Source organism: Anser brachyrhynchus (assembly GCF_964034855.1).
Source record: "Anser brachyrhynchus genome assembly, chromosome: 4".
NCBI lineage: Eukaryota > Metazoa > Chordata > Aves > Anseriformes > Anatidae > Anser > Anser brachyrhynchus.
In genome coordinates, this window is record NC_137698.1 from 17,718,153 (window position 1) to 17,731,403 (window position 13,251).

Consider the following 13,251-nt stretch of genomic DNA (forward strand, 5'->3'; position numbering starts at 1 on the left):
ATTTTTCACAACCAGTGTTGAGTGAGGAAATGGATAAAATAAAAGATACAAGCTTTATATACATATATATATGTATATTTATTTAAAGAAATCAGAGAAGTATTTGAAAAGGAACAAAGTTTGCTCTGAGGTACCACACATTTCCTAAATGAATAGAATCAAAGAAGAAAGGAGCTCTTCATGCTTACGAAAAGGAGATGTGAGAAATTCACACTGTTCATCACATACACATGATTTTATTTCAGCCCTCTTCCTCTGCTCCTCAAACAGTTCAGAAGTACATCAGTTTCAAAGGGAAATAATTGCAGAAGTTTATTTGTTAAAGTATTGGCCACCTACAATGGAATTAATTTCTCTCATCTTTCCTTAGACATCTTTTGAAGCATACATTTAGGTGTATAGCATTCATTTTCTGAAAATTAAATCCCGTTCTTGAAAAGATAATTGACTGTCAATACTATACCCTCAAAGGATTTTCATTTTTTCATTACATAGAAAATGAACAAATCTCTGTCCTTCTAATTAGCTTCAGAAAGAGGTGGACAGCGATTCTCAAAGGTGCACTCACCCAGAGTCTGGTTCAGGTCAGACTGGACAACTGGTGGAAGGGGAGGACGCGAATTTGCAATAAGAACAGACTAATTTTGTTTCTTCTGGCCCTAAGTGCAGGAGAGACCTTACTACCCAAATATCGCTACGGACTACTGCCTAAACACTACCATCTTTTCAGATCAGTCCTTGGTTTCCTTCTCTTGTCTGAAGGTCAAAAGCTGAATTAAACAAGCTCCCTGTCCCTATTCATTCAAACCACAGATATAGTTTAAAGACACACACACACGGACTCATTTACATTTGACTATAATTTCCATTTTCTCCACTCTACCTACCATTTAATCATTCTTACCAGAAATTCTATACACTCCAGATTATTAAGGAATTGAGAAGAATACATAAATAAAAGTGTGAGGCTTTGCATGGTAGGCATTACCTACTCCTTCCCAAATGAAACAGTTATATATAATTTCCAGGCTAAATACTGGTATTCAGTCTAAGATTTTGTATGTATATTTCCACTAACTTGGGCTAATCCAGGCTTTCTTCTCTCAAGAAGAAAGAAAATGGTGAGAACAGTCAAATAGTATCCAACTGTCTCTTATTTATTTTTATGAATATAGACTTTTGGAAATTTGCATAGAATGCTTGACAAATATGAATGGAGAAGGACTCCCTAGTAAAGATTTAGTCTCTTTTTCTGCTTGACAGTTTTTAGATGCATATAGCAGGTGTTTTAAAGTATGTAACAAATACACTACTATAGTTAGGAGCGCAATAAATCAAAAAAAAAAAATCATGACAGGAAGAAGAAAGGTGAAGATGCTGGAAAAATAATAGGAAATACATTTAGCTACCTAAAACTTCCATCTAGAAAGCCTCAATGTTACAGCCAGCCCTTCTGTGTGTGTATATATATACACACAGCATTTGGTTTTCAAGAAATAACCTGCAAAAGAGATATCTATCTGCTAGACAAAGTGAACAATTGGGTTTAAAACTGAAACAGGCTGAGGAAATAGGATATAGAGGAATTTATTTCTTTATGTAACAATAGTAACTATGGTTCTGTGTAAAGGTGAGAATCATCTTTTAGTAAGTCATATTTTGACAAAAAGGTTATTTTCCCTACCAGTAATTCCATATAAAATTATTAGCAATTTCACTTGAACTGTATTACTTTATGTTCAGTAAGTACAGCCTCCATCAAAGAGATAATAGTTCTGCTTCACATTTACATAATAGAAAAGGTAAGAATTGAATTCTACCTTGGATGATAGCCTTGGCATTTCTTTCATTTCTCTGCAGTGAGAACTACATAATTTGTTCTAGTCAAAAGGGAAATCTGTTGCATGGAAAGGGAAGAAATATCATAGCTTCTAAAGAGAGGAATTACCTTTATCTCAGAGAAGACTCAACTCAATTCCATTTAGAAGAGCTTGGGGGCTATACTGTTGTCCCCTGGTAACTACACGGATGGAGGTAATAGCATTTGGTTTTATCTTGGCATTAGCACAGCTGCCACCCAGGGAGCCAGCTTACCCTCCTCCAGTCTCACAGTTGCAGGGGCCACCAATAGCCAAGGCCCAGGGTAACCAGGGCACAAGTCTACTTCCACCATGGTGAGAAAGAGCACTCCAGTGAGCAGTGCTCTGCGGAAGCAGTCATCTCAGCAAATCTGGTGGAAAAGAACGACAAAGCTGTATGTTATTTTGTGTTTTGTGTTCCCTCCTGCCACTCCCCCAGATCAATGGCTCCCTAATATATGGCAGCCCAACAGATTATCATGATAGACCAGAAAGAACACAACCTTTCTTCTGGTCAGTATAGGAAGGAGAAAACCTAGTTTAGGAAACAGAAAATATGACAGGGCAACTGATATTGCCCCTCATACCACATGTCAGGTCACTGCAAGTAGGAAACTGTAAATGATGCTGCAACCAACACCTGAGTACCTTTTTCACTTTCAACAACTGAGAGAGCAGTGTAATTTTAGTGCCTTTTTTTTTTTTTTTTTTAGTAACACAAATCAGAAGATAGAGGTGATCAGACTGCTGAAAACTCATGGAATATGAAACAGCACACCAAAAGGAGCAGGTTGAAGCAATTGGGGAAGTTGCATCCTTGCAGCTTCCTTGCAATAGTCCAATGAGCAATATTCCTTGTTGTTCTTACAAACGTGTATGTTAAGAAGAGCCGATAAGAAGTCAGGTGGATTTTGGAAGAGAATGTATTATCCATTCTGAATAATAATAAATACTAATTTTCCTTTATTTACTCTCAACTGGTTAACCAAATGGTGATTACATTTGACAGTTGCACAATAGTTGTCAATATGTTTGATAGTTAGCAAGGAACTGAATAACCTGATCAAATGCAAGCTCATCTTTGTCATATGTAGTGTTTTTTTTTTTTGTTTGTTTGTTTTTGTTATTAACGACCAAAGGAAATCCAACTGATATTCTGGGGCTGTGGCCTCTTCAAATACGTGCATACTATTAAGTCAAATTAGAAGTGCTTGCAGAGAAAGATTTCCAGAAGAGTGATAAGAAACATTTAAGAAAAATGAGCCTTAGGTTTGGAATCAAGCTCCGCAAAATACTAACTGTAAATAAAAATGAGAGAAGAGCCTGCTACTATGGCAGCACAGAAATTTGAATTTATTATTTAAAATAAAAATATTTTTTTCTCTTTCCCTTCAACTCCTCCTCCACTAAAGGCAAGTCTTTCTGCCATGATAAGAAGAACATATTTCCATGAAATTGGTAAATTCCCTCCTGGGGCATATTTGCAAATATAACTATTATATAGACTCAGACCAGCATACATAAGGGAGCTAATATCATTTTTATCTTGCAAAAGACTAAGGGAGTTGTGCTTCATGGAAAGCTACAAATACTGCAGAAATATCAACACATGTTCTCTTATGATACGGTTATTTGTGATAACATTCCCATCAGATTCATTAATGCCAGGAACTTGGATGTTTTTGTGCCATCTTAAGGCAGGACCAGAGAGGATTTTTGAAATGTCTCTAGGTAACAATCTGTGAATCAAGCTGCAGAAGAAATACACCGTAACATCTTGCCGTCAGGCTGTAACTAACTCAGAACTTGTGTGCAAACTTTTTGGTTCAATAAATATATGGAATAAAAGAAGAAGTTGATATTTAGGGGAGAAAGCAAGAATTTTAATCTTCATTTTTCATTCCATTGCTTTTTCAGCTGACAGCAGAATTGATGTAACTGAACTCAGACACTACCTTGTAAGGCATTAGGAACACTATAATTGCTGGAACAATAGTATATTAATAGTTACTTTGTGCATTACTATAGCTCACAAGAATCACAAATCAACTGTGCAATGAGAGTCCCTATCTGGAATGGAAGAGAAGAGACAGAGTACAGCACAAGATTCTTCAAATACATAGAATGTACAAGGAGAAACATAATTAAACTCTTCGTCAATATTTGCATTAAACAGCAAAAGAAATGAGTAGTGTGTGAGCTTAGGTTCAGGATGGGCATTAGGAAAGTATTTCTATGGGGAGAAACAATGAAGTAAGAATAGATTGCACAGATTGATTCTGGAATCACTATCATTCTGGGGTTTTGTTTGTTAAAAGAAAAGATAGATGTATCACAGAAAAGACAGTTGATCTTAGGCAGGTATTCAACTAGAAAATATTTTGAAATCTCTTACCATTATTTTGTAGTGTTGAGCATACATCTTTAAATCTACTTATGCAATTACTATATTAGTACCTCATATTTGAAATACATAGTAACAGCAAAATAGCAAGCTTATTGGGAAAGCTTAACAAGGTTTCATTAATTTGTTTTTGAACTAAAATTCTAACTGTAAAAAGTACTGTAAAAATACTTCAGTGTTTAATGCTATTGACTATTTTTCTGGATACATATAGAATGACACTACTCAGTTAAATGGTATCTCTCTGGAAGGAGCCCTAGACTAAGTTGTGTGAGTCTTTTTGTAGAAAGAACAAAATTCTCTCCGTCACTTAAACATGGACGTGGAAAAAAAAGGTAATGCAACATTTCTTCTGTCTATCGCCAGCTTACTTTACTTTTACTTAGTATTCGCTTTCTTTGGGTGTAACCAGAGGTGCTCTCACTCTTGAAAAAAGCTCACATCAGCTTTTCACATGCACTGTAATGCCCAAGAAGAAAGTGCATGATCAGAACTGCAGGCCAGAGAGGATTCACAGATGAGACCTGATGGTCTTTGTTTTATCTGCAAAGACTGTGAAGTGACTTCACCCTGTTCCAGAGAAAATTTTTAAACTGTATTGTGGATATAGATGAATTATGTGCTTCCCCTTCTCAGGATCACCAAAATATTTTTTCTTCTCAGAAAGAGTAGTCAGGCATTGGAATGTTGGAGGTTGGAGTTGGTGCTTAGGGACATGGTTTAGTGGGTGACATTGGTAGTAGGGTGATGATTGGACAAGATGATCTTGGAGCTTTTTTTACAACATTGACGATTCTATGATTCTAATGCAGCAAAGTAGACTGAAAAGAAGAAAAAGCTTATTTTTTCCTTAAGTGTGTACAGATGCAACTCCACGCATGCCATGGGCAGAAACAATGAGGATGTACTAGGATGTACTCTTTTTTTTTTTTGAAGTGTAAAACACAATTGAAACAAAACTGTGAAGAACTAACCCTGATTTGGTGAATAGATCTGCTGAATAGAATGTGGAATAGGAAGGCTCAAAGATTTTCTAAAGATTTTCTTGGCAAGAACCCTGCAGAATTTCTTAAACTATTTGTTTCTAAATTCTTAGCTGTAGAATATGTTTTCTTTTTTTTTTTTTTTTTTTAACTTTTTGCAAATAGTGCAAGCTGGGGTAATTCATGTAGTAGTTTCTCTGAAGCTAACAGAATTATGATAGATGAATGTAGCTCATTAAAATACAGTCCTAGTCTGCATATGAATTCTGGCAAGCTGTCTCTTTATCAGAATCCAATAAACACTGTCTCATGCAGTATTTGTTTAAACAGGCTTGCTATATATTTTTCACTGAACAATTAAGGTCCTATTTCCAGCAGCATAAAATACCTGGAGCTTCAGCTGACTTTATTAGGTTTAGGGGATATCTAGCATCTTTGGAAACCATGCTGCTCTGAATCTAAATGAAGAAAATGAAGAAAAACAAGTGAATAACTATATCCATAGATTCATAAAGTACATTCCTCTATACTTTACCTAATCAGGGCAAAAGAAAAAGCTCTGATATCAGTTACTATTGCATGTTTCCATCTTTGTAACCTATGGCTTCATTTCAACATAAAATTAGATAAGAAAATATAAATTTCTAAATTTATCAATGCCCTTCAGATCCTGCTGAAAAGGGTTTTCTGCTTGAATATTTTTAATGGATATATCTCAGATAGACTGCTCTGTTTCGTAGTGATTTTCAGACTGCAGCTTTCCAAACAGAAACCAAGACCATGGGGAGTGCCAGAAGAAATAAAAAGGACAGAGTCAGCATGCATTTTCTTTTTGTAATCCAATTAATATTTTTTAAAATCCTGTTACCATGTTGGGTAGCAGCTTCAATAAGTGAAATTAATTTAATAACCCAGTATTTCAAGCGTTATTGTTCCTTATTCATATTCTTATCATTACCATCTAGCTGTGGAGTAAATTCATACTTTGTTTAAACTCTTTCAGCAAATTTGCCATGGAGATGGTAGTGGAAGCAGCAAGGCTTTTGATTCAGTGCTGTCCTAAGGGTTTTTTTCAAATTCCAATTTTTATTGAAATGTCTGCAAAACCAAGCATCAATGTAACAATAAAAATATAGCTTTGACACACAAGACAACCAAGAGAATGTTGTGAGGGGAGGAGGAAGCAAGGAGGAGGAGAGAAGAGAAGAGGAAGAAATAGAAGTGTATTCATAATTCCTGGCACAAAAGTCTGTGTCTATGCAAGAACTTTATCAAAGTAAATATGAAGTGCCTGTGCAAAGTAAGATTCTCAGGATTCTAAGGGATCCATATGGATCTTTTTGTTTTGAAAGAGTAAAATGAGTTTTACTAATATAAAAGTTAGGAAGAGTCAAAACTCCACTCCTAGCATTTTCATAACAAAGTTTTATAAAACAGCAATGATATTTTAGCATTGAAATTGTCCAGCTTCCTTATACATTTTTAGTTATGTCAACTCTCTTATCTTGTCTAGAGACAAACTTGAAGTACATAAATTAAAAAAAAAAAAAAAATCTATTCTCTCATTTTCATTTTGCCTCTTCAGAAATTAACAGTGTTGGAGAACATGGTTTAACCAAGCTAACACATGCATTTCTAAACTTTTGGATCTTAAATTTCACTAGTATTAAAAGTATTTTTCTACCTGAAAATTCTATGAATACTTGACACATTAAGTTGTAAAAAACTGTACATTAAAATGTAACTCAGAGAATAGTCCCACATCAATAAATACAAACATGGTACATTTTGCCTGTAAAAAAACAAAACAACAGAAAACCCACCCCCACCATCACTGTTTCTGCTCTTACAGTGACTATAACAAAACCTGTTTACTTGCTACACAGCTATATTCTCATTCAGTCAAATTTACCTGAATTTAGCCATTCAAAGCAGGACAATAGGGTAAATTAATTTTAAATCATGTGACCACACATGAAAGCAGTAACTGAAGTATCTCTTTTCATGCATGTTTATTTCGTATTGCAAAAAGGATGTAAAAATTGGTTGTTGCCTTTTATCTTCTTGGATTGCATGACAGACTTTTTTTTTCCTTTTTTTTCTTTTTTCTTCTAAATCATTTCACCCAAGTTCCTTTTCTGTTTTTAAATATTTTGTTTTAATACATACCTTAAAGAAAACACACTGTGAGAGCTATGTTATAACCATTAACCATTACCAAAACAGGAACTCGGTGAAAAAAGTGTGCTATGCATCCAATTCTTGCCCTAGATAAAAATACATTCAGATCCAGGTTTTCTTTGAGTTTTTTATTTTATGTTTGTTTTGTTGTTTGATTGTCTGTTTTAGTTTTGTTTTAGTTTTGTTGTTGGTTTTTGTTTGTTTTCTCTGTGTTTTTTTTTGTTTGTTTGTTTTTTGGCAAATTTATGTGTTTGTTAAGCTGATAAATCCAGCTTCTCTACCTATAAACCTAGATAGCAACATGCACCATGATGCTGGGAGAACATACAAGGCAGTGGGATATCATGGCTACTAAAGCATTTACAGTTAACAAACTGGAATACAGTGATACCAAATCTATGAACTGTTCTGACTCAAAAGTTTAGGTATACTGTTTTGATTTATTATAAACTGTAATAAAGTTTATTATTTATTACTAAAATAATTTTAGTAATGTTTTTAATAAGTGTTATTAAAATAGTAATAATATTAGGGAATACTACTTTTTCCTAGTAATAGGAAGGAATTTAGGAATTTCATTCCTAAAGAAAGAGGAAAGAAAACCTCTCCTTTTTTAAGAAAGATAAAACTTGTAATTTCTGCAACTGTTAGCAATATTTTGGGCAGAGGATGAAGAAGCATTTCAAAAGAACCAGTATTCACCTGTGACAGTATCACTTAGACTTAAGAATTCATCCTAAATAGCTTAATGCACAGAGGTATAAATTGCCACAGAGATGCCCAAGTGGCAAGTGGCTGAACTACTTGTTTCCCTGGCCTTAATACAAAAAGATAGCTATGTAAATCCTTAAAACTAGAAAAAATAAACTGTAAAGACAAAACTGAAGAGAGACTAAAATTATACATATTATGTCAGTCAAGAACATGGCTTGACGTATGATAACTATTATTCCTTCACGAAATACTTACTATGCTTCAGTAAACTGGGAAATTTTTAATACTTCACCATTTTTTCCACCGTACTTCTCCATAGTTAATCATGAAAGAATACAGAGAACCATAAATATACGTATCTTTAAAGATGGACTCTTTCATACCCCCCAAAATCATAGATGCTAGTAAGTTTTAAGACACCGTGATTTTATTTATTTATTTTTTTAGGCTATCAATAGAATAATAAAATCATCATTAACAAGTTTCTACTATAAAACTATCCAAAGACAAGTGCTTAAAATGGTCAAAGATTAGGAAAAGCTTTACAAAATGCTTGCAGGAGGAGGTATATCTATGCATATATATTAACAAGTCTTCAAGTCCTTACAGGCCTTTACAGGCACAGTCACTGAATGAGGTACACCAGAAAATGCTTGAACAAAGTACTGAAAAGCAGATTTCTAAGCAAAAATAAAACAAAACAAAAGCTTTAAATTAAAAGAAAATATTGTATACATAACTCCTCTATTCTTCTTTCTGATCTTCTTTTTTGCAGCATTAGCCCACCATTTCCCCCATTTCCAAGGAAGTGGTTTGCACTGTACCATAATTAAACTTTTATTCTGCTAGTGCAAATGCCGTAGAAATTTATATTTATGAAATGCACTTGTCACACTTATACTAGACTAAACAAGAATAAAAATTCACCCACTGGGTCTGCACATAGGCAAATTGTGCATTGTTCAAAGAATATACATATACTGCAGTTTTGGTTTGTATGCACAAATAAGCCACTTACAAAAGCACACATGGCTACCATTCCGGCTTTGTGCAGTATTGTGATTCCAGCAGAAAGAATGCAGAAAGGAAGCAACTCTTGAATTTTGCATCACAAGCATGAAGAGACAAGAAACAGAATATAATACGGACTTGGAAAGGTGAGACATGTAGGAGTTAAAACCCTTATGAGAATATCTGTCTCTCTCCTCAAAAGTAGTAATGCTAATGTAACTAGCTAGGTTGGAGAGAAGAAACAGATAAGATCAGAATGAAGATCAATGCAAGTTAGACAGTAAAACAGGTTGAAAAAGTAAGAGAAAGGTAGCTCTGGCTGTTGAGAAAAACATGAGAAAGACTCAAAGCTGGAAGTGATAAAACATACAGGAAATATCAAATGTATCTAAAATGGACTGTGTAGGTAACCTGACTCTACAAGCCCTCACTTTCAAGCCACTATCCTCTGAATGAATGCTACAAATCTGTAACAGCCCATTAACCTGTATTCTAAAAAGGCACTATTTTTATAATTTATATTAAAATATATCAGCAGTTAATCTTTTTTGATTAGATTGTCAGAATCTCTATCAGATCCATTAGTTAAGAGATGCACTGGCTTATTCCAGAGAGACAGCAAAGAAACTTGGCCAGTCAAGAATGCTACCTAGAAAATCTCATTTATTTCAAATCATCATTCATCAGCTTCATGGTAAGAGAGGGGAAAAAAAAAAAAAAAAAAAAGTATAAGCAAACCAGAACACAAAATTTGTTATAAATGTTCTGTAATATTACCATTTTAAGGTACTGGTTGTCAATGACTTGTGAGAGCTATTGAATTGTTTAATGTGATTTTTTATGCTTTGGCTTTTGTTTTTGCCAATACATTCTTAATTATGCTAACTTGTTCTCCAATCCACACACACACAGTTTTTTCTCCTTTGTGGTTACTTTTATATCATTATCAAGCATGCAGTTCCAAGATTCCTTTCATTAAATCTATACATCTTTGAAACTACTACAACTTTTGGCTATGACAGTAATGCAATCTTGTGATTCTTCATTGCATACCTTGTCACCAACCGCTAGCCACACATTGTGGACCAATCTGGCCGTAATTATGATTCAGTAGCAATGATTCAGTGCTACACTCCACTGCCAAATTTTAGTCGTCACCATTTCATCATAACAAACATTTTCTGCTTAGATTTAGGAGACTCAGCTTTGGGACTAATTATAACATTTTATGGAGACTGAATTTGCGCATCACCACAAGACAAAGTATATCCACTGACATGATGAGCAACTGATAAAGGTTAATTAAACTTTTCTATCTCAAGAAGAAAATTTGAAGGCTAACTCTTGCGTGTGAAAAAAAAAAAAATTCCTCTGAAATTCATTACCTTTATCACTAAGAGTACTGGAATTATTCTTTCACCTTCAATAGCTAACAGATTCACCATAAATAGCAACAGTTGATGTCACTGACATAACTGACCTAATAAAATCAACTGCAACTGCATCACCGTCATTGTTTGTAACTTGAGATACCATTACCTCAAAAATAGAGACAGGCATTCATCTCCTTTCCAAGATAAAAATACTCAAAACCAATAAGCATGTGGGTTAAGCATTAGGAACAGTAGACAACAAGATACAGTTCTGTCTACGTGTCCTTGCTGTGTTGGCCAGGCACTGTGCTCTGCCAGTATAAACACAGGAGAAAGACCCTGGGTGAGCTGATGCCTTCTAGGGACCTCCATCATGACATATAGGTCTTTCTGTGACACTTAGAGAACAACCACAAAGGTCAACTAGTTTCTTCTGTTTCCGTAGTCTAATTACTTGATAGAAAAAGTTCATTAAGCTCACAGAGCTAGATACAAATCATTATAAATTTAAACAGAGCAGCCTCTGCTGGCCTATGTTCCACATCAGTGCTTTTCCCAAATCCATCTCTCCTGCAACCTGCAATACCCTCATAAACAGTGAGTAAGCCTAGGAGAAAACATAAAATGAAGGAAAAGCTTAAGAGCTACTTTTTTTTTTTTTTTCCCCTGAAATTAAAACACAACAGAAGGAAAAGAAATGGTAGAAGAGCAGCATTTGGGCTTCCTCAGAATGGTGCACACCTGACTAAGTAAACAGACAGGGTATGCTACAGCCAGAGAAGAGACCAAAGACATTAGATGCAGTCTAGCAGTAAGATCATGGTTTGACAGGGGCATACCATATTCTTTTGCTCTTCACAGCACCGAGTTGGAGAACACATTTCTCTCAGATTAGGAGTACTTCATTCTCCAGCTATCAGCTTAGAATTACAACAAAGAAGAAGCATCACTGTAGACACCCAGACATAGCGGAGGGTTTTATCCCCTGAAGAATTCTTGCTGATAAGTATCACTCTACTGAGACATACAGGAAACAGCAAAACACATTTTTTTCAGTTTAGCAGTTTATTTCTTTCTCTCTGTCAGTCCTTTTACAGGTGGCTGTTGTCAGGTTATCAGTTTCCCTCAAGATCAGCAGGTGAAAAGAAGACAGAAGATCTTGGTAGTTTAGAAGCAAGTTTAAACATACAGACAAGCATCTTGAGAAAGAAAGTAGATAAAAACAAAATCTGGTGGCTTGCAGTAGACCACAGTCTACTTGGAGTAAGGCCTAAATCAAACCCATAGGTAAAGTAAAAATTCAGATCAAAAGAAATTTCACTTGAAAATAATCATGTTACATTATAAACTGTCACACCCTGGATTTGTAGCAAATGTTAGTGATTACAACTATTGGGATTCCAAGAAGTTTTTTCAAGATGCTGCTAGCAAACTAGAAAATCGCCGTATTTGAACATATAATATAGGATCATCTTCTTTCCAAAATGTGATGAGCAAGGCCCCACACTTCTGATTCTCTGGGTTCATGCTCAGTTAAACAACGAGGAAATAACGAGAAGGATACAGTCTGTTTTTACAGTACATTTTTTTTTTCTTTAGAAAAACTGTTTTAAAGATTGGTTTCTCAGAAAGTTAACTTTTCTCCAGATTATTAATTTTCTTGCCATGTACTGTTTTTCTATGCTCTCCAAAATTCAAAAACTTGATATGCAGAGATGCATGAATTCTTTATGGTAAGGTGTGCAGTTCATAACAGACTTGGGTATGTCCTGGGTATAGAGGCTTTAGAGAATGTGGAAGGTGAATCAGAGGGAAGAGCAGAAAAATGGCAATTCCTTGCATAAAGCAGATGCTCCCACCACTGAATATGTATTTCTAAAGCTACCGTTGTCCATTTGCTTTTACTCTGTCCTTCAGGGTCTAATTAGATCATTCCCTCTCAAAACAAGACAATTCTTGCACTTTTTGTAAAGATGTATATCCAGCCCCACAGAGTTAATGTGCTGTAATGTATAAAGCTACGCCGTAATACCACAGAAAGACACATTTTGCTTAATGCTACAAGTCAGTATAAGTTTGTAGATGTTTACATGACCATTTATTGAACTGTTGCTTGTAATCATCTATAGACTTGCATTTTCCAATTCTTTTCACCAGCCAGCTTATCAATGCAACAGGAAACCAAGCTATAAAGGAAAATAGTTCAAGTCCTCTTAATCTCTCTTTTTCCAGCTTTCATCCAAATAGAATTTGCTTGGCTTCAGTCTTTTGGGGACCGGCTGAGCTATAGATAAGCAGATTCCCACTAGGGAACACCATTGAAATTAAAAGGCTGCTGATCCTTCCACACATTCGCCTTTAGCAGAATAAATTAAGACTATTATTTTTGTATACAGAGTTCGTAGGGCATCCACTGATCCCAACTACTGCTACCATTAAAACAGATGTTTTCATAATCTAAACTTTGAAAGCAACATTGTGTTTTAGAACCTTTTTGACCTTCCCAACTGAAAAAGTCAGCCAAAACCTGATGACTTGCTGAGAGCTAGCAAATAAGAAGACTTAATTTACAGTGCATTTCAGCAGTGATCCCTATATGAAGTTTAGGTGAGTGAATTGATCTACCAAGTACATTAGCAGACAAGACAGCCCGCGAAATCCTGTCTTTTTGCAAATTCAGCAGCAGAAACTAGTCTAACAGGTCTATGCCATCCAGTAATTTATAC

The 13,251-nt window shown here is 35.1% G+C and overlaps 1 protein-coding gene across 1 annotated transcript in view; it reads right to left on the reverse strand.

Moving 5' to 3' along the window:
* Nucleotides 1-13,251, reverse strand: part of SGCZ (sarcoglycan zeta) — a 481,028-nt gene that overhangs the window by 345,850 nt on the left and 121,927 nt on the right. Inside the window, exon 8 of the transcript XR_013950529.1 lies at nt 2,095-2,230. The gene's annotated coding sequence lies outside the window, so the exon portion shown is untranslated. The remainder of the gene's footprint in view (nt 1-2,094; nt 2,231-13,251) is intronic.